The sequence below is a fragment of the Pieris brassicae genome, chromosome 7, assembly GCF_905147105.1.
Source record: "Pieris brassicae chromosome 7, ilPieBrab1.1, whole genome shotgun sequence".
Classification (NCBI taxonomy): domain Eukaryota; kingdom Metazoa; phylum Arthropoda; class Insecta; order Lepidoptera; family Pieridae; genus Pieris; species Pieris brassicae.
In genome coordinates, this window is record NC_059671.1 from 8,960,337 (window position 1) to 8,984,636 (window position 24,300).

Genomic DNA, 24,300 nt, shown 5'->3' on the forward strand with positions numbered 1-24,300 from the left:
GATGACGTATATATTTTACTTTTAATGTTTTAATTATATTTTTTTCTCATGTATGTTGTTAATGAGAATAAACTTTTTACAGAGAAGAATAAGACAAAGTAAAAACTAACTAATATTAATAAGTCTTTGTTTTACTACAATTTTTTATTTACATATAGATAACAATATGTATTTGATAAATTATAAAACAACAATCCTTTTATAGAACTCATTCTATACCAGTATTGCTAGCCAGGGCTATATGAAAATGTATTAAAATAATTAGAATTTCAGTTTTTGATTATCTCTTTTGAAAATTTACTTAATATGTATGTTACATAGAATAAGAATGTTTAGCTATTAGGGAAACTTTTCTAGACATTATAGTTTTTTAATACTTTAGCTAAACAAGTGTGAATACGTATTATTAAAAAATAAATTTACCTTAAGTCAATGGCTTATGAAGCTTAACAAACAGAAACTTATAGTCATCAAAATTAGCAGCTAATATAAGTATAATTGAATGACAAATGAAGCCTACATGTTAATTTGACTCGCGGAGCGTGGTAACGTATGACTCATAGTGGTATGTGTTATCCGATGAGAATATTAATCCTTATATCTGCGATACACCTGTAAAACTGGTCGATGTTGGTTCATAAAATACACAATATACGACAAATAATTGTTGTTTTAAACCTCACGGCAGAGATATATTAGAACTAGAACAATGACCGATATTTTATAAAATCAAAAGAGTAGTGTTGGCCTAGTGGCTGCGGCCTGCGATTCTGATCCCTGTGATAGAACTACAAAGTTCTGTAGGTTCCATCCCTGTGCACCAATAGAGTTTCTTTATATGTGCGCAATTAACATTCGCTCGAACGGTGAAGGAAAACATCGTAAGGATACCGGCTTGCCTTAGACCCAAAAATCGACGGCGTGTGGTAGGCACGGGAGCCTGATAACCTACTTGCCTATTCGATTGACAATAAATCATGAAACAGTTTCAGAAATCTAAGGCCCATACCTAAAAAGGTTGTAGCGCCACTGATTTCTTTATTGTATTAAATATGTAAAAAGCTTGGTTGATCCAAACATTAACAAGGTTTCTAAACATTCGCAAGTAATTACGCTTAATTTAATTTAGATGAATATAACGATTATACCTACCCCTGAGCTAATAGTTTAATAGATTAGCTTGTTTCGTTATCGAATTTTTTCATTAATGCAAGACGGAAACCTATGTGTAAATATTTATACATATAATGCAATGGAATTTTTATTGAATACAACTTTGTAAGTCCTATTAGAATGATGAGTACCGTTCCTAAATGCTGATCACTCCTCGATTGTTATTGTATATGTGTCTTGTTCCTTCGTATAGACTGTTGTACGAGAATGTAGATTCAAAGCGAACTATAACTTCCGTTCATGTCCAAATCGTACAGATACCGGCAAACTTCTTGAGCATTAAACAAAGGAGCGGGGGAAAGTTTGCGCAGCGCGGGACACAAACGTCAACTGATTTACCAATCACGCGATCGACACGTCACTCTACCGCCTCCCCCCCTCCCAGCGCAGGCAAGGACATTTGTTCAAGATGTTTGCTGGTATCTAAATTAAGATTTGCTATACGAGAGTAATGGAATGCCTTGGGGGGCTTGTCCCTATATAAATATAAGTACAACATTTTTATATTTATGGAATAAAATAAAGCTGTTATTCTTAATACGGAACTTGACTGCTCGTCATACCCTCTCAGTCTCTAATCCAGGGGCCGTACAAAGCTAAAACTGTGAATACAGAAACATCATACAAAATGCAGAATAATAAGTTAATAAATTACTTTAAACTGCGCACAAGTGCGAACGATTTATTAAACGAAAAAGCTCATTTATAGATTGGATTGTCGCCAGAATGTTTTATTCAAAAACATTTTCGCCTAGAGGGCATTCAGGGTACTTCAAAAAAAATATATATTTTAAATAGGAACTGAAGCTGAAATTTAGAAACGAACTTATGTCAAAAGACTAGCGGGAAACGATTTCGCCCTATATCTCGTTTCAACCTATCGTCTTACCCTAACAACCGTACGAAGTGTGGTTTATGAAGATCAAAAATCAAAGCTCATCATTAATCAGTTAAAAAATCCTTTCAAGTTTAATGGAAACGGTAATTAATTAATCGGACAACTTCTTGGCTGAGTTGTACCGTCTCTTCGTTAATGTTTGTAATAACAGACATTAATTACTCTCGAGGTTGACTGTAGTATTTATGTCCCTATCTGCAACATAGGTGGGCAGCAGTGTTGGCCTAGTGGCTGCAGCGTACGACTCTCATCCCTGAGGTCGTAGGTTCGATCCCCGGCTGTGCACCTATGGATTTTCATTCTATGTGCGCATTTAACATTCGCTGGAACGGTGAAGGAAAACATCGTGAGGAAACCGGCTTGCCTTGGACCAAATTAAAATCGACGGCGTGTGTCGGGCACAGAAGGCTGACCACCTACTTGCCTATTAGATCATGGAACAGATACAGAAATCTGAGGCCCAGATCTAAAAAGGTTGTAGGGCCATGGATTTATTTTATTTATCTGCAACATAGACTCACTATACTTTCAGTTACTATTGTATTAATGAAACTATGCCTTCCAAACTATAAGCCATTGCTAAGCCAGGTAGACTGTCCTAGATGAACTACCATATGCAATTGAACGCACCCAAGAGCCGTCCTTCACAATATAGGCAAAATACATTGAATAAAACAATGAAAGTGTTATGTCATTGTATAGTTATAAGTAGAACAAACATAACACCGTGGGAATCGTACTTTTGCACTCTTTTGTTATGTTATGTTACGTGACGCTGAATGGAGGATTCCGGGAATGAGCGGCTTGTGTTGGATGGTTTCAAAGGCGAAGTTACGAAAGCTAAGTAATTAGCTTAGTTTGGCGCAGTTAGTTTTTCTTATCTATTATCTATATTGATTGAACCTTCATAAAAATAATCTTTTTAAACTTTAATGGATATAAACGCGTATATATTTTATTATTTAAATAGCTATTATTTTAATGATCTACAACCATAGTGGACAATGTATTACGTACCAAGTATATTTTTTTTGTGCTCTGCGTAAACTCAATAAAAATAGATTTTCAATATTTTTAATGACGACAATTAACGTAGTTTATTTCACTATTTTTCCCCAGTATGTTGGGAGTAGCTATGTCAGACCTCTCATATTTTATATGTATTTATTATTGTGACTTTGTTTTAACTAAAAAGGTGCAATCGATTTTCATAAACATTTTTTTTATAAACAAGTACTTATTTCCGTTCTTTATTATTGTAAGAGGGCTTAAGTATTTTTTGGAGAAATGATGGTTATAGCTAGAAATTTTCGTTGTAAAACAATATAGTGTGTAAGCGTAAATGAATGTTAACGAGTTTTGGTTATCTATAATAACTATCGCCTTATCGAGTAACCACATTTAATGCGGGGACTAATTACTTCATTTTTACGTACTGTCATTAAAATATTTGACTATTTTTATAACGTCTAGATAAAAGAATATAATTTTCTAGTATTTGTTTGTGCAAAACAAATGTAATCTACATATGTATAATATAATTAAAAATAAAAATGACAATCCAATACAATATCTACATTAAACATTTTATATAATAACGACCGGCTCCATCGCACGGGTGGAGTATAATATTACACTTTTAGTAAAAACCATACGAAACTGCACAGGAGTTTTGAAGTTCGCAGACACGAAGGGAACGGAGTATTTTTTGCCTGCAATAGTGGCATCAGGATATTACATACATTGCTTGCAATCACTTGTTGCCTTAACGTGAAAAACTTAATTCTTGCAATACTTATAGGTACTAATACCTAAGGTATTTCAAAGACAATAGACACTTCCGGTTTTCAATAATAGGTATTGATTAGTTTTATCGCACCTTTGGATTATTTACAAGTGCGCACTACTTGCGTTATTCCTTCCTAAATATTTAATATTGTAAATACTCTATACCTATGTATGTGTTAATAAAACATATATATACATAAACATTAATCGCAATATGTTGCTAAGCGCAACACTCGAAGACGGCTGGACCAATTCGAGTATGTTTTTAAATTGATTATATTATCTTGAACTCTGAGGACAGTTTTAATGTAAACATTTAAAAGTTCATATTATTCAGTTAGGTTTTGGTTTTACTACTAAAAGCGAGCGTCAACGAAGCATCTCTATGGAGTATAGCAAAATATTTCACATATTGGTATGTAGCTACTAAAAAGGTAGGCTAGGTAAAAAAATACATACATTGCCCACGAAGTTCCGGGGCAGCTAGTGTTAAATAAATAAAAACTTTATATTATATTGCTGCTCCGCCGAACTTCGAACGCACGACCTTAGAGGTTAAGAATCGCTATTACCAAGCCCAATGCTTTTCTAAACATATGCTTTAATATAAAATTTTGATTACAATGCAGCTTAACACGTGTAGTACTTGTTCTATCGTGAAAGCCGGTCTGGTATGCGTTGAATGGATTACAAAAGAATAATTTACCTAATAACGGAACGCAGTTCCGTACGTGACCAGTTTAATGCATGTTATATATTACAGTCAGCCCTGTTGGACAGGGAAGTGAGCAGGTAAATGCCAGTCGTACTGCCACAACTCATGCCGCTATTATCGCATAAGAAAAATATGCGTTTATGAAAATCCACGAGAAATCGCTTTCAAATTCTACAGGCGTCTCAACATATATATTCTGCTGCACCAGCGAAGATCCTTTCGCCTTAATGTTACTAAGTATACCTTTTTAGTAGCTACACACCAACATATGGAACATTTTGCTATGCTACCCACATAGAGACTGTATGTAAGTTAGTAGTTATATACAGTAAATTTTTTATTAACTCTTTAAAATTTACTCATATTGGTATTTTGAGCTAAGCAACATTTATATTACACGTTTTATCTTTTGACACTTCCAAACATGCATGGTTTGTTAGATTTTAAATTATTTTTATGCCATGGAAATAACTTCAAAAAGGCGATATGTGATATGCATTATCAGACTGACAGCTTTTTTATCCATACAAAAATTGATACAAACATCTTAAATTCAAAACTGAGTACGCGCAGATCGATCGAGCTAATGGACCGGTCCAAACCGTTAGATCAGCTATTATTTTGACAAAAACTATTTCCAATTTAACAGCTAATACGATCGCAATAAGAGTCCTATTCGCTTGATTTAAAGCGTATATAGAGGACAATGCCATTAAAAGCTACTTTTGTACTTTGAAAGGTGTTACGAAATTCTTAGTTTGAACAGACGATTAAACAATCCGTTTACTTAAAACAGTTGTTTACGGTTAGTTTAAACGCTTAAATAATATAGGCCGTTAAAAAGTCGGTAATTTCGGTCTTAGATTCGATATACGACGTATAATGTAGTCTTGTATTCTTTTACATTGTTTAAAAATGAATATTTTTCGTCTGTAACAAAATAATAGCGCGGTACTGATTGTACGCCGAAAAAATGAATCATCAATACTTTATAATTACGCAGTAAATTAATTTAAATTCATATTTGTGTATTCTATCATAAGGGTTGCTTGGAAGAGAACGCTAAGAGACAAGGTCGCCCTATGCACTACGCAGTAATGTATCTTTTGTATATAACGTAATTATGTGTGTGAATGAGTAAAAAAATTACTTTTATTTATTTTATTTTTAAATTTAACAGTCGTTTTAAGCCTTGAAGAGGCTAAAACGATAAAAATATGAAACGAAAGTTTTAAGATTAAGTTTTTAGCCTGGTAATATTTATATTATTCTTAATAAGCCTTACACCAAATACTTCTCAGTGTTTCATGCCCCACCTTAGCCTAGCAATTGTGGCATGCCCCACCTTAGCCTAGCATAATTTTTATGTATGTTAATACATAATTCTAAATGTTAAAAAATTTAATTATCCATTTTTGAAACTTAAATGACAGGTTTCAGGAAGAAATAGTAAATTGCTATTGAAACGCAGTAAGTAAATTTTCAAAACACAAATTTCAAATAATTTTAATAAATTTTCGAATATCAGCCCCTCTTAACAATCAAATTGCCCCCCATGGGTCTCACCTTGGGAAACACTGCTCTATATTATATTACACACGAAATAACAGCACATAAATCAAACTCCAAAAATATAAACATATTTCTTACCATTGATGCGCCGATGTAAAAACTGAGTGGTATCTACTTGTTTATAATAAGACTATCTAGAAACTGGCCGAGTAACATTTCAATTTAGATCAACTCATCAATTGATTATGTAATTATAGAAAGTTGCGTATTTTATAAAAGCCGATAATATTTTACATATAGGATATACAGCATTCTTTATATATATAATAAAAAAAATATCATTAAAAACAAATATATATATAATATCGCAAATGGTAACGCAGTTCCTTCCAGACAAAGACCTTAAAAAATGGAGTAACATTTATTATTACCGAAACATTTAAAGTCGCGGCATATAGTTAATTACAATAACACGTGTTAAAGTTATAATTAGATAAACGCAACCAGCAAATGATCACGTCCATTCATATTCATGAGCTCACGCGGAATTTAATCAATTGCCTACTGTTAATTATGACACGTCATGTCAATTAGGTAATAATTTAATTGTATTGTCATGAGGGATTTATAATAAGTTTAGATTTTACATTATAAACAATATATAACAGTAATTTATTTATAATTGTTTCTGTATGAAATTTTATGTGTGTATTTTTTGTATAGATGGATGACTGTTTCAAAGAATTTAGTAGGCTTACTTATTATGGACTATTTATTTATTTATTAAAGTTCTCTACATCATGTATAACGCTATATCTACGGTATCTGTTACAAGTTATCTTTTCTAAAATATATGACCATTATGGTAAACAATAATGAAAATTTTACTTATAAAAATACTAGTAAAACTGCGAATTAGGTATCAGACAGGCACTTAACAATGCTTTTTTTTAACAGCCCACTACTGAATATATTAAGCTCTCTAACTACTACTACTGAAGACAAAGCCAATATTGGACACGCGCTCAAAGGACCAATCAATGTCCGCAATATATCAAGTTTTCTACAAATCAAAATTTAGTTCGTGACTCGAACAAGCAAAGCGAATTCAAAACTGAAATATAATAGAGCAGAAACCGGTTCATCTATAGATCCAACTTATGTCAGCTACAAGCCACTATAAAATTCTTGTAAACTGCATTCGCCCACAGAGTATGATATGATGTCACTACACCACAATAACGGCAACTATACTTTCCTTGGCAAATGACATCACTGCGTTGATTTCAATTGTTTTAACAGTCGTCAACGAGTCTAGATTTCGACTGGGCACATCCTTGAACAATAATCATTTTTATTTTCATAAATTGATACTAGCATATTATAAGTAGTGTTAGCTTACTGGCTTCAGCGTTCGAATCTCAACCCTGAAGTTCGACTTCCAACTGAGTACCGTGAAGGAAGCGATCTTGCCTTAGATCCAAAAGTCGATGGCGTGTGTCAGGCACAGGAGGCTCACAACTTGCCTTTTAAATTGACAAATGATCGTCAAACAGATACAGAAATCTGAGGGCCAGACTTAAAAAGGGTGAATCGTCACTGATTTGTTTTATTTTTACCATTACTTTGTGAAACCGATTTTGGTTAAGGCATTTCAATATTAAAGTAAGCATTTCCTTAAACCCATTGATAAACTTTCATAGACGTCATTTGGATTTCCTCTAAGGCATTCATTTCCGTTTCTTTACGTTTGCTTTCTGTCGCAAAAGTAAATGTTTGGGTATCTTTATATATAGTATTGACCCAGTCCGTATTATATAAAAATACATTATTGTCGCAGTATGTTTGTGTATATTCCGAGAAATTTTAATACCACTCGCTACTTTTAAAGTCATAAGTGCTCTCGACATAATAATAAGCACAACAATGCACAGTCCTCGAAGCCGCAAAAATTCCCCTCAATTTTTATACTTCCTCTAAAGAAAAAATTAAATTGGCAATAAGATTTTTCGTTTTTTAATTGATAAAAATGTATAGACTGTAGATATTTTCAATATGTTTTGGTAGGAATCTATAACGAATTTGCCTGTTTTGCGTGTCGCCTTTACGGCAAATTTAAATATGTTATTGCAAAATTCCGTTACGCATTTCGTATTAAGCATTTAAAATGATAAATACCTATCGCGTTGGAAGCTTATTGAAGACCGACAAGTATGGCTCCCAAACTAGTTATTGTAATGATTATTCGTACCAACATAGTAATGTCCGTATATTTCATTCATATATGTTTCGTAATACCATACATGTTATAAAATTTCATGCAAAATTCTACGCATAATTTTTCAACCTTGTTGTTTCATTCAACATTGTGGCCTACAAGATACAGTCACTGTTTCAATTTTGGAACTTTCAATTTATTGGTAAATATTTTTACTATTGTATAAGAGCATGTGTCATCGACCACTACTGGCAATAACGCACGCGCGAGGTGTCACAGAACAGTGGTTTCCTGCGCAACATCCGGTCCTATGCCATTGTGATGTGAGCACTGACCAAAGCTTCGGACGTGATAAGCCTTCAATGGTAATTTCAATGATGATTGCGAGATTAGCGATATATGAGGCTGTCCGGTGATTAAAACAAGAGTACCTAATCCATATAAAGGAGTATTACGTTCATAACTGAACTTTCGAGCGTCTATGAAGTTATCAGGATTCATTAGTCACACAAAGCCTGTTATAACATCCATGCTATCTACCTGTACTTTTGTAAAATATTGTACATATTCTAATTGTTGCTTCTTTACTTTAGCGAATGAATTTTATATAGTTGTTATCTCCTAATAACTTGATAATACGATGTACACAGCTAACTTACCCTTCGATTTCCAAGTGAAAGTAATTCTTTGAGAAAAAAAGTATCTTTGAAACGAAGTCTTCTAAAAGCCCTTACGGCTTTTACAAATCTATTTCGTTGCTTTACCTTTATAAGTATGATTTTTATGTTATGTATAACACATTGTCTCCGTAAAGGTACAGTGTCTGTTAAACAACGTAAATTATTGTTGTTACGTTGTTTGGTTGTTACGCTTAAAAAATATTCAATTGTAATATTTAAAAGTTTATACGTACCAATAACAATCGCCAATCGCTAATATTAAATTTAACAAAAATTACATAATAAAATCGTCATTAAAACAATAAACTACACAGGCGCCATCTGCATATGTCAACATAACCAGTTGTGTAATCGTAAGACTGTATAAGGAAACCTAACTTATTTCCTCTCCTCTGTAAACGATCGGCTTGTCGGTGATTAAGTTCATTACTTTATTATGGACACATGACCTATTGTATAAAAACTGCAATGAACTTCAGAAAACACTGAATATGTTTGCAATATTCCGTGATTAGAATGTGTATATTAGGTGATAACTTCGTATTGTCTGTGAGTTTTTATTGTTCGTTCTCGTATGCACATTGTTTTTTTAAATAATATTTTACCAGTCCGACCACGGACCGATGTTGATATAGTTTAACATATGAGAGTAAAATGTTAAACGCAACTTTATAAGTACGTGTTTTAATTTGATAAAGGTTAACATTTTGTATGACAAATTTTAGATAGCACGAGTTTGTCTATCGAGAGCATTGTTAATGTCCTAAATATGCAAGTAACTCTACCATACCATGAAAATCATAATAACATCATTGTATTTCAAACCACGCAAGACAATATAAAAAAAATATCAAGCAAATTACATATACTATAATTTGTCGATCTTACCAAAGCCGTTAACAAATGTTTGGTTACAGATCATACTACACACGCTGATTTGCAAGATATCGTCAAAAAATCGTACGACTTAATGATGGCAAAACATCTTCATAACGCGAGTGATCTTGTTAGTCATGTTAAGTAACCGGCTCCATTTAAGTAAAGTTGTGTAAAGTAAATTAATGTTCTTTTTACAAAAAACACCACAAACCGGTACGATCTCCGTGAGAAACGTATTACTTCATAGTAAATATATTCCACAGACTATAAACTACAGATGCAATAGTCTGTAATATATTTTAAGAGTATTAAAATTGGTAAATAATCAAAAGAGGTATATTGGCAGATGATTTTATAACTGTAACTTTTTTGTCTTAAAACTTGACTTTTGAAGTCTCCTTTCAAAAGTCCCATTTTTTTCCTGACTAATAGGAATTGTAAAATATGTAATAAAGTAAGTTGAAAAAAAATATGGAAATTTATTATTAAAAATAAACAAAATAAAAGTTTAATAGTGGTGGTCGGCGAAACATTCTTAAACTATTAGTTCGTTTATATGCGTTAGTTTAGTTAGTTGTGTGTACACAATTGTTTTGCTTACGCGAGTGGATTTAAATAATAATAATAACCAGGGAACCCCTGACTAGGATACAATTATTCCGTGGTAAATGTTTAAAACATTTTTTTTTATAAAAAGTAGTTTTTGTGTTACATATAATCAAACAAAAGTCGTGTATGCGTATCCTCTCCTCTGTATTTAAGAGTGTGGCTGACAGTTGGTATAAACGCTGTATCGGTGTTAGTTTTTGGAACCTTAGAGGCATGCCGAAATATCGAATACCGATATACCGAAACGAAATCCAAATCGGCTGGCATACATTTTTATACGTTTTAAATTAAATTTTTATTACGTAATCTCAGAATCCATAGATCGGTAAATTTTATTATAAAAGGGGCCCCTTACATGCATAAAAGCATTGGCCAAACGCAATCGTTCGTTCTGGCGTCGTGAATATTTTTTTTAAACAAATGTCTAAATTCAGCAATTTACATTATTTACGTAACATTTATAGCAATTGTGGTTGACGACTGTAAATATCATATATACGACATAATAATTTAAGTAGTATTTTAGCTTCCTGCCAATTATTCTCCACATGAAACTTTTGGAAGGGATAACTAGAATCATTTTTTTAAATATTTTTAACTTTTAATTTTGACTTTCACAAGTGGCTTGAAATAGGTCTAATTGAAATATATGATTTGACTCGACTTGGCTTTATATTAGTACATTTTTTCAATAAAAAAATATATAGACAAATACTAGCTCTAGTTGTATACAAATTAGTTCTAGTACAGTATATGAACAAATGAAAGCATGAATCACCGACCAGCAAAAACTATGAATGACGTTATGCAAATCCTTGAATCCTTTTCCTTGTTGAATTAATTTTAATTACATACATGATATCAAGTTTATTCGTTCTTATAATATGCATGATGTCTCTTTAAATTATTGTATATATTATATATATAATAAAATAACAATATATATATGGTCATGTCATGAAATTTGATTAAGCGAGAGTACGTCAGGGCTGTAGCAAGCAAATGGAGATACGTGGTGACTGCTCTTCGAGAAAAAGACGATAAAAAATAAATTAATAATATTTAAAAACCTTGGAGATTCTTTTTAAATTAAATTTATAAAAAAACGGGCTACGGATTGTGAATATTATTTCAAAAAACTTATTTTTACTTACATTTAATATACAAATTGTCGGTATTCCTATTTCGTAAAGATACACGTATCTGACACGAACCGGGCTCAGCGTAGGCATGCGCATGAGTCACATCGCTTACTAAATACCCATTCCATTATTTATATAGTAAACTTGACATTGAATCGGCAGAAACGGCGTCAAGTTTTAAAATTAAAAAAATAACTCACAAACAAAGTAGTTACCGCACATGTGTTTAAACAAAATGTAAAATAGCTGTTTCTAAAATTCTAAAAAGCCAAACTATGATGCAACAGATAATTTGTAATCCATAGCCATTTCAGGTAGACTTTAAATTAAATTATTTGACACCCTTACACGTATTCACACACAAACAACCATTCATGCTTTAGTTTTTTTTTGTTTGTTACTTTATATGTCGTTATCTATTCTATCCAGGATGGTGTCCTGTTACCATAGGACTTCTGAAGTCGTATTATATAAAGGCAACAGCCTCTCACAAATATGGCTAATATCTAAAGCATGCAAATCGCTCAAATGCAATATTGTGAACTTATAATTTTCAACTTCAACTTATTTACTTTATGAGTCAATAAACTTTAGTATTTTAAAGGTTTAGCTATGTTTACCGGAAAGAAGGCTAATCAGTCAAATTCTATTTCTAAGTGTTTATAGTTGCTGTAATAGAATTGTTGACGAATGACTAGAGTAAAAAGTTTTCATTTTAAAGTCAGAAGTTGATTAGACGTTCAAGAATGCTGATATAAGGTACCGTTGCAACCTCATATCCCTCAACCTTTGCACTAACCGCATTTCGAATCACGTTCAACGCAAAAATACCACAACAAACGGCTTACATACAAATTTTGCACGCGAGGATATTTTATAAGTTAACTAAATGGCCTTCTAAATAAAGAACCGTTTGAAATTAATTACTCTCAAATCAAAAGATGTTAACTGATAAGCTTTATTTACTAAAGAATTGATAGAATTACCAGACTAATAAATAAATATTCAACTCAAGACCAATGACAAGCGTATATGATATTGTGGGGGAAGAAAGAGAGAAAAGGACTGTTCAAACGTCTGATGTCGTATTTATTAATTACTAGCGGACCCGACAGACGTTGTCCTGTCTTAACCATGAATATTGATTTCGAATTGGTATAATTAACCATGAATATTGATTTCGAATTGGTATAATTAACTAAAAATGCTTTATGATACACAACATTCTTTGTTTCTGGCGTGTATATAAATGGTTTTGTTGGTATTCCGACACGGGACCAGGGGCCATATAGCTGGCCATGTGAAAAACATGGATTTACAAGATTAATGCCACAAACAATTAGCGACTGTAATTATTTTATATGTATATTATCAATATAATAACTCCGATCGAAGCATTTGTTTTCGGTATTCATTTTTCTTACATCCTCTTTGACAATATTTCAAGCACGCATTCTGTCAAACGCCATAAGGTTACATGAAAAAAGTTTTAATTGTAAAAGCGCACAGAGAAACAAATTTGCTATCGTAACAAAAGTCATGATTACTTAATATGGGGTGGTTAAGTATTCTTAAATTTTCTATTCCGCACAATTTTATTAATTTTTCATATGAACCTTCTCCTAACAATAACAAAGAAATAATGAGCAAAATCGGTCCAGCCGTTCACGCGTGATGCCGTGACCAAGGGAAATAGGGATTCATTTTTATATATATAGATTAACATATAGATATAGATTTTCGTCCACCAGGACATCGAACATATAATTCGTCAAAGAACACATTCACTTGTTCTTCAATTGTTAAAATTTTAAATGTAGATTGATAATATCTATATTACAATCTGTAAAAATATGCAATCGCATTATATAAGCAGGAAATAGAGCATGGCGTTCTAGATAATATCAAGCGGAACGCGTCATTGAGAATCTCTAGTCAAATGCTTCGATTACTATAATTATATAAGGCTGTACTAATAACGATGCCCGATGTGAACATATGTTCATTACATAGATGTCAATAATAAGGTAATACAGGGGACGTGGATTGGAAGCCTGGGTAATGAATTTCACAATTTTAGGTGTGTAAATTCCTAATCTAATTCCACGGAGACCAAAGTTTGGGGTGGCAAGGATTTTTGGACATTAAAATATTACATCATGAAAACGAGAAAGAATGAGTAGAATAAATGGCGTGGAGATGAGAGAGTTAAGACTTATGTGCGTAACATTGTATATTTGATAAATAATAATGAGTAGTGTGATCAGTTAAAAGAGGACGTAATGATAAAGATGCGAACGGGAATGCTTAGGTGGTTTGGCCGTGTAGAGCGGATGAATGAGAAGAGGTTAACAAGTAGGATATAACGGTGGATGGTGAGGTCGGGTTGGGTATGCCTTACATACGTGGAGCAAATACAGGGTACTAGAGATGGGACAAGCTAAAAGTAGCCATAACCGAAGAGCATGCATGGTGAATGAAGCGAGAGAGGTATGTCAAGACCGTAGCAAGTGTATATCCGTGGTATCTGCCTATAAAAAATATTACATTTGGCAGTTAAACAACATGAATGCCTTGATTTAGTTATAATAATTTTTCTTAGTACATTAAACATTGTTAGCTCAGCGTAGCATTTAATTGTTAGAATTTTATATTTCCATTTTTGATCCAGTAACAAGATAGCGTTGACATCCATATACAACTGATACACATGATAAATAAATTTTCTAAACACTACGTATGTTATAAATACATTCTATTGGCACATAGTAACAGCTTTAGGGTAGATGGTCGGATCGGGATACCTGCGTGTCCGTTATGACCGCTGCCTTAGGAATTAGGACTAACGAGAAGACTACAAAAAGACTTTTTTTCCATTCAGTAATAAGTGGAATCAGATTATGATAGTAACGGTTTCAGTAGAGGTTAACGAATTATAACCTAAAAGCTTTATTCAAAGGTATTTTGTTACAGTGGAAGTTTGATAGCAAAAAAGGAGCTTTATATAGTAATATCATATACGTATACGAAATGTCTCACCCGCTCTACGCCCTGACTTGCGAACTGGTAGTAAATGTAAATTTACAATTAATTTAACTTCTTTTTGACGTTCATAAGTGTACTTATTTACCTATATAAATAAAGATATTTTGATTTTGAGTTTGACTTAATACGTAGGTATATGCGGAATTTTTTGCCGCCCACCAAGTATTTCCGAACCAATTTGACTTAGGGTCCTTCAAAAAAAGAGCGTACCAAGTCTTAAAAGACCGGTAACAAACTTGCGAACCGTCTGACAATGTGAGTGTCCATGGGCGGCGGTATAGCTTAAAAGCAGTTGAGCCTCTCACTCATTCGCCTCCTATTACATAAAAAATCAATTTAAATATGAAAAATCATAAGGAAAAAGCCTTTAGCTTGGAAATTATTTTTGAACAAAGCAGTTTTACTAATTATAATGCTACGTATCATCAGACCTTGGGTTGATGGGTGTTCCATTTTTTTAAAAACCTAGCCCTTATGATCGATAGTTTGTCAAAATTAACGTGACTTTCCAAGGGCAACAGAGGGCTGATAAGTGATAACGATAACATTATCAAAGCTTGTTATCAACAGGTACATAACAAACTCTACATAATTATTATACTATAACAGAATATGAGTAATATTATTGATTTAAACTAGCATTGCCTTCAACACCGTTTAGTTTACGGCCCATCATTGCCCGTATTTTTTATACACCCGAGGCAGGTAACTACATAAATAATTATTACGATATGTTTGCTGCAAGTATTACGTCACGAAATTTTTGGAGATTCTCAAAAAAGATTTATTTACTATAAAATAATCCACGGATTTATATTCCAGGAGCCAGTGACATTCCAGCACCATTGTGTAGCGATAAGAATATTCAATTACGAAAAATTAAGGAATTGAACAATTCTTTATGATTAGTCAAGAAGGTTACAAAATTTAATATGATGATTTATTACTTACAAGACTTTTAAATATAAAACAGTAAGCTATGTTAACAAAAGACAATACTACATAAAACGGTTTTAATCAATTTTTGAGTCACTAACGTATTAAAAAACGCAAACAGTAGGCAAACGGGCAGGAGGCTCACCTGATGTTAAGTGATACCGCCTCCCATGAACACTCTAAATGCCAGAGGGCTCGCGAGTGCGTTGCCAGCCTTTTAAAAATTGGTGCGCTCCTTTCTTGAAGAACAGTAAGTGGAATTGGTTCGGAAATACTTCAGTGTGCAGCTGGTTCCACATAGCGGTGGTGCGCGGCAAAACTGAACTTTTGAACTAACGTAGCGCGTAAGTGAGAACGATTTAAGTATTTTAAACGCTACTTCAAAGACAAAATAAATGAAAAATGTTTCAATTAAAAAATAAATGAGCGTCTAATTAAGGACATAAATAAACTAGATGATTTATAAAAGCCTAAATTATATTAAGTCGCCTTTTGACTTCAAACAGCCCATTCTCTCACAACTTTTGAACGTACAAAAGATCTAGTCTCGACCTTCAGAGGTTAGCGCCCGGGCACAAAGGACCCAGCAATCTATTGATAACATACTATTAATCACACTAGGCAATAAAAAATAAGTCAATTACTAATAAATTGGTAACGACAAAAAAATAATTTCCATCCAGTAACAAAAAGTTTTGTTGCTTATGAAAATTTTGTCAAAAATAAAGCACTAATTACATAAAATCTGAAGCTTAGTTACTGTTATTAGTAATATGGTATTCAACAAATCCAAGGCAAAACCATTAATCAGGCATGTCTTTCATTTGAATAAAATACGACGGACGACTGATCCAAACAATAACTACGTGCCAATGCATTCATCATACGCATTTAGGTGATAAATATAACCTAACAGGCAGGTAAAATGTATTTTAAACATGATTTTACCACTGTATTTTTCATCCTAATAATACGGTATTTCGTTTTCACGCGTACAGCAATGTCATAGGTAATATAACGTGTTTGCTATTTATAAAACATGTTACAAAACCACTATCACGTACTAAAATATAATCAATGGCGCTACTACCTTTTTAGTTCTGGGCCTCAGTTTTCTGTTTCATGATCTCTTGTTAATCTTATAGGCAAATATGTGATCAGCCCTCTGTACCTGACGCACGCCGTCGACATTTTTGGGTCTAAGGCAAGCCGGTTTCGTCGCGATGTTTTTCCTTCACCGTTCGAGCGAATGTTAAGTGCGCACATAGACAGAAAGTCCATTGGCGCACAGCCGGGGATCGAACCTACGACCTCAGGGATGAGAGTCACACACTGAAAACACTAGGCCAACACTGCTCAATATACACAATATAATAATGTTATTCAAAATATAATGTTTCTATATTTGTATTAGACAATAATTACATTCTTACTTGCGTAATATATTTACAGATATCAAGACTTTTCTACCAAGGCTCGTTATCGATTTGAATGATAACCGTTAAAAATTGCGACTATGAAGCGTTGTGCCCTAAGCAAATATTAGCTAAGATAGCGCAAGGTACGCTGCCTGGCAGGTCAGACCGAGTGAATGAACCTTAAACCGGTGCTTATCGCTCTGTCTAGAGCATCGCGGAAATTATATAAATACATATTAAAGTGAAACTTTTGCACCATCTTATAACTTAAAAGCAAAAGGGAATCTCAAAATTGGCGCCAAACAGTACCACCTTCAAACTTTTTTTTCCTACAATAAAGTTAAGTGAAGTTGCGAATTTACATGAATCTTGCCTATACAATAATAGCTAATAAGTAATATTATGTTGACTTAATTTCAACAATATTACTGAATAACTGAAATTAAGGTACAGTTTTGACACTAAGTTCGTGTGTCAGAGATAGCACTTGCACTCATATTCTTGGTTTATTAACTCAAACGCTTTAGTTCTCTTTAGGCGTCTTATTCCTCTTGTGTGTTGTGCTATGTAGCCTGTTTAGATGAGCTCAGGCCATCCGTTTCGAAGTATTTAAGACTGTATCCACAGAACGATCCTTGTGGATACTTTCACTTTTAATATACCATGGTGCATTGACAAGGTCTCATCATTTTATAAAGAATATTGTCAAAGTAGCGGGTCTACCTTCGAGCTGTAACCACAGTCAATAGTGATAGGTTTAAGTTGACGGCTGCTAGAGGGAATTTAAATATTTAGAGAACATATAAGTAACTTTACGTTATAATTAACATACTAGTTAAATAACGTATCAGTGTTGGCCTAGTGGATTCAGCGTGTGACTCACATCCCTGAGGTCGGAGGTTCATTACCTATGGACTCTTGCTATGTGCGCATTTAGCATTCGCTTTAATAGTAAAGGAAAACATTGTGAGGGAGCCGGCTTCTCTTAGACTCAAAAAGTAGATGGCGTGCGTCAGGCACAGAAGGCTGATCACCTACTTGCCTATTAGATTACCAAATGATCATGAAACAGATACAGAAATCTGAGGCCCAGACCTAAAAACGTTATAGCACCATTGATTTATTTTTTGATTTTAGTTAAATAACGGCTCACTTAATATATTAAAATAAAACCTACGTCAATGAAATTAAATGAAGGTGTATTTTTAGCTCTTATAAGCTTTTCGTATTGAACGTGGGCGCCTAAATGATGAAACAGAACCACGCAATAGCTCAAGCAGGCACTGATACTGGCCAGGCGTGTTTGATTACAGAGGCATCCGAATTGGTGGTAATAAAATTTGAACACGTGGTAAGCCGGCCTCAACTCGATTAACGAGCTTTTAATAGAACTTATGCTATTACGATTACGCAATACATAAATTAAATAGATTTTCTAAAATAATTGCGTGAAGAGGGAACGTCTGCAAATAATGAAGGCCAGTTTCTGCAGCAGGAAGTAAGCAGAAATACGAATTATATGGTGCAAATAAAACATCATGACAAATAATTGGATAATGAATCCTCATTAAATTATCAATTGAGGCGTATTTTTCATCGTCTATTTTCTAAAATTTACGTTTCAGTCAGGGTATCACCATCTCTATTCGATTTCTGCGATTTCTACTACGAATAACAAAATTCCATTCCATACCAAAACAGTCTTAACAAACTATCCCATTAACCTACGAGAAAGTAATACATTAAATCGAAGTGAATTGAACGCATTCGTTCCCGTTAGCACCTAATCACGAAGCAATTTGGGCATCATTATGTAAGCGTGACCAATCACGCGGTAATATCTCGATCAACACAAATATAACAACTCATTCAATCTGTTTGAGTTGCGTCAAACATAGCGCGGGGCCTCATTACTAGAGGGCAAAAATCTTAACCTCCATTAGACACTATTGCCTCTGCGATCCCACGGTTTCCTACTTCGCACAATTTATTATGTACATATCTACGAGGATCATTTCCTGTCCCATTTTCGCCTAAAAGCTCGCCCACGCGTTGTCATTTCTTCATTTTAGCCTACTTAGAGCATCGCGGCTGTATAAATTGTTTGAACGAGACGTGATGATCCAGTAAATTCGCTGTCAAGTATAAATAATATATAATTGACATTATAATTTCGTTTATATGTGCCGATATAATTATTGTATGCATAGTTATATCGGTATATATGTCGCAGTAAAGTAGTTATATCAGGGAATATTCAATTAAGTAGCTAAAGTCAAGACAAGTGTGTCAGACAAGTGAGTGAACGAAACATTTAACGAGTTTCCTAAACGTTCCTAGGCAACAAGACTAACCTAAACATTTACAATAAAGCAAAACACGGAATTTGCAAGCTCTCAGTTCTTCACGATCACACCGAAATAAAAATAACAAATGAAATAATCATGGCGGAGTCTTGTTTTACATTGTTAATCAACACGCTGGCTTTCGGTCAGACTGATAGTTAAACGGTTTCGACGTTGCATTATTTAAATCAAAATCGACTTGATTGAATATCGACTTTTAATTAACTGTCTAGAGATTCAATTAACTCTCTGTTTTAACTACTTTACTGCGACATATATAAAAGATCAGCAGCCCTCTTTGCCTTTCCGAAAGTCTTACTGTAACTGGAAATAGTCCTTATACACAATCAGCTTGTTAGACGAATACAGCTTAGCAAGATGGATGACCGTGTAATAAAGGCTTAATAGATTGGTCAGACATAAAAAAGAATAAAAACCTGTGTTGCATTGAGGAATGTGGTTGTGGCAGTAACAGCCACTCACAATAGGTTAGATTAAAATTATTTCGTTGGCGTATCTGATTTCTCTTTTTTATGAAACTCTGTTAGCACAGCATTTCAATTATGTTGTGTTTTTTAACAAATTTAACAACCGCTAAACAGGGTTTTTCGGTGACAGAAGCTTCGGCCCGGAATTTGGCCCACGTGGTATTGTATTCCGCGCTTGTATTTTTTGAAGCAAAAAACCTTAACTTATGCATTTAATGACACCCAACAAATTTAGCTTTAAGACAATATATTTCAGTTTAAGTGCTAACTTAAACTTTTAATTTCAAGAAAATACTTTGACTAAATTGAATATAAACAAAAACAAGTCGATCTGAATTTGTTCTTATGGGTGGTTTATTATACTTTTATTATTTTAATTAGAGGTAACCACATAATTATTGCCAGTCCTCTTTCGTTCTACGCCCTTGATTTGAGAACTGGCAGTAAATGTAAAATTACAAACATTTAATGTATTTTTCTTTTTTTTGACGTTCATAATTGTACATTGTGTTACCTATATGAATAAATGATTTTTGACTTTGGCTTGAATTACATTTCTGTTTATATATCTTTAATATTGGGCGTAGTAAAGCAGTACTACAATACAAAATTTATATATGTTACACATAGTACCAGGCCAGTAATGTTACATTACGTCATCCCCACAGTGAAATACTGCACCCATTTTAAAAGGGTGTTAAGGTGGTGTTATTTTATTGCTATAAAAGACAATCAAATATGAAATTACTTCCGTCAATACAAAGACAATACAGAGCAAAGATATTTCTGGTGTACGCTTTGCTCTTTTTAGAGACTTTTGTTTATATGCTAAATCCTAGACGCTTCTATGTTCATCAGAATATATATGGGAATGTTCACAATAGGTATCTATATAAATAAAAATTAATCGTAAATATGTTGCTATGCTCAAAACTCAGAGACGGCTGGACTAATTCGAGTATTTTGTTTTATTCCTTGAACTCTGAGGAAGGTTTTACGGAGAGGAATTTTGGAAAATGTATTATCTACTTAGGTTTTAATTCCAGAAAAATTAATTACTTAATAATATGCGGTAGACTAGCAAAACGTTGGTAAGTGGCTACTAAAAAGGTAGGATAAGTTAAAAAAAACATATTTGGGGCGGAATTATATTTATGAGAGAAACAATCTTTTCCACAATATGTTAACCACAGCGGAGATTTAACTGAACAGGTTTTCTTTCAGATATTTAGAACTAACATTATGCTATTTGAAACCTTAAAGTCATACACCACTATCGTATAACTGGAATACCTACGCCACAAATAAACCACAAAGGGAAAGTAGAAAGTCTTACAAGATCATGAATATTTACTTACGAGGGCCCAATTATTATTGTATTAGCTTGAAATATATAATTAGTATAATATTTAATACAGGAAAATTCGTAAACATCAGAATGAGGGCAGAGACGTGACCAAATAATCTCTAAGGCTGTTGGAATAAATTTGGTTTTATGTATTTTTATATATGGCGATTATAAATATACAGTACACATTGAAAGAAAACACTTTTTTTACCGGATTGAAGCTATGTATTATTATAAACTTATAACCATTTTACATAATTTTAATTTTTTCCGACGTTTCGCCTGCTTAAAAGCTGTTTACAAAATACAATGCTATGTACAGTATACAGTCGGAAAAAAAATTAAAATTTAGAATTATGTAAATAACTATAAGTTTTAAAAATAATACATAGCTTTAATCCGTTCAAAAAGTGTTTTTCTTAATACTATGTACAGCACAAATTCTACAGTGAAAGCTGTGGAAACGTAGATTCTAGACGTAGAGATCTAGATCTAAAACTATTCTTACATGCAAGGCCATAAGGCAAGGCTCAAATGCCATGTTTTTGTTAAAGATGATTCCTTAATACAATTGTTAAGAAAAGGCAAAGAAATGCCATATAATTTTATCTTACAAAACATCCATATTTTTCTAATAGGGTAACGTTTAACTAATTTGTTTTTGTACTTTTTACTTTGTAATGTAATTTTATTTTAATTTGCGGATTTTTAGGGACATAACATAAGACTGTTATGAACTAGAAACACTTTTTTACCGGATTGAAGCTATGTATTATTATAAACTTATAATTATTTTACATAATTTTAACAAACGATTCGCGAAAATAGAGGACACAAATAGTCGATATCAACTCCGGGGAAATAAATACAGATAATACAACTTTCTCTAGAGCTTTGATACTTTTTGACATTCAACACCTTTTGTCTTCAGTCACCGTGACCACGCACGCTGTAAGGTACGCGAAACGTGGGAAAATTTAAAACTATGTAAAATAATTATAATACATAGCTCCAATCCGGTAAAAAAGGGTTTTCTTTCAATGTGTAAAAGCTATGTTAACAAAAGACAAAAGTATGTTATGAACTATTTGTAGTCTTAAAGCGAAAATTACCTTTATAATAAATGTACATGCCCAGTAATCATTCTAACAGAACCTCGTCCTATATGATCGCTATATATATCAAGTGACAAGTATTATTTAAACTGGTTGATAATCAATGATAAGTTTATGTTAACATATTACCAGTCTTAATTACGGTTCGTTGAATAAAACAAAAACTTATTTTAAAGGCATAAATTACAATGTAATTTCTTTAAGATCGCGCATGCGACTCACAGAGACGAATCTTGTAAACTTAGTTATTTAGTTATTTACTCATTTACTTTATTAAATTTACTAAAGACTCAAATTGTATATCCTTTACATATTTTCTTATACGTTACAAGTAAGTTCGATTAACCTAAGATTGTTAAATTAGAATAAAAGAGATTACATCAAGAATCCATACAATCATTCCAGACTAAGTAAAAAAGATAAAATATTAAAAAGGACTTATTAACCTAACCATAAACAATAACTGAGTCGTCATAGAGCGCCATTCACCTATATGAACATTTGGATTAGCTTTAAACACAACAGATTTACTGTTATCACAATCAAAAAATCTTTATTTATCTGCTACAGTCTGCGTCGCATATAAAATTAATGTTGGTATCCAAGCACTTCTTGAACGTATTTAGTTAACTTGATGCACAGACTACCAGACCTTGATTATTTCGAGTAGGTTCCAGCGCCTTAGCCATAATCTATTAAAATATTTTGTCTACTACATATTCAGCTATCGTGCATTGTATATTTATGTAAATTCTTTTTTTATATTCTTGCTTTTTGGGTTTACTTCTATTGTCAAAAGATTTATAAATAAGTCGGATAGCCTAAATAGGCCAAATGATGATTCACACCTTATTCCACGTAAACATTATTATATTGACAATGATAAGATATTCTTTCCGTGAAACCTTTCAAACGAAGCCGGATTAGGAATTTCTTATTCGTTTCTTAGTTCTTTTAAATAGTCTATATTCTATACAGATAATCCATTACGGCCAATGCCAACATACGAGATATTCCAATAAAGACTGACCTATTGAAGGGAGTTCAGTACTTTTCTACGCGTGTGAATTTTCATACGTATATAAACCAGTACATACCCAAGTGACTAATTGATTTCATGCTCTATGTATATTCAATACATTTTAATAAATGTCAAGAATGCTTAAAGATATAAAAACTTTATTAAAAATACGACATTACCTAGACTATGATGATTGTAAAGTAAATTTATAAAGATTTTCTTCTTGTTCATAAAACTTATCGTTTACAGGTTATATTTTAGTACCGGGAAAACCTAGCGTTATCAGTCATTTAAGCTTAAATGATAATATAAAGCTACTTGTCAAAGAGACAAGGGAAAGTTTCCTTCTTAGATTTGACTTACCCAGTCACAACTTTGTATTATAAATTCGTATGGAACTATTTACGTGTATACAGTGGAATCTATATAACTCGAATGTCAAGGGAAATGCGCCAAAATTCGAGGTAACGAGTTTTCGACTTAACAAGAACTTCGATATGATTTAACTGCTGAAATTTCGATTCAGTAATGCGCATTTTTAAGTGCACATGTACAAGACAGTAAAATAGATTAGAACTCCAAGCCATTTGATTGTATTGCTTTTGTTTCGGGGAATGCCAAGTGAGCCGTCATTAGTCCTTTTTGAAATTCGAGTTATATAGTATAAATATGTTTTATTCGTAGGGAAATAACATTCGTGTTACAAAGTCAAGATAATTGTAGATAACGCGTATTTAGGGATTTAGCGGAACGGTATGGCAATTTTTTCTCGACTCACTGAGGATTTCGACTTAAAGAGATTTCGTTGTATATTGTTTTTGTAGAATATAATTCGATACAACTACTTCTGTATGGAATGAAAAAAAGTGGTGCTTTTAAGCGATTTCTGTCTCATTCTCAATCTTCTTTCTTTTTATTAATAGGAAATAAGTGATCAGCACTGCTGTCTAATTAAAATACGAGGGTGGTT

The 24,300-nt window shown here is 33.0% G+C and overlaps 1 protein-coding gene across 5 annotated transcripts in view; it reads right to left on the minus strand.

Annotated features, from left to right (window-relative positions):
• Positions 1–24,300, minus strand: part of LOC123711683 (lethal(2) giant larvae protein) — a 50,907-nt gene that overhangs the window by 22,356 nt on the left and 4,251 nt on the right. The window lies entirely within an intron of this gene.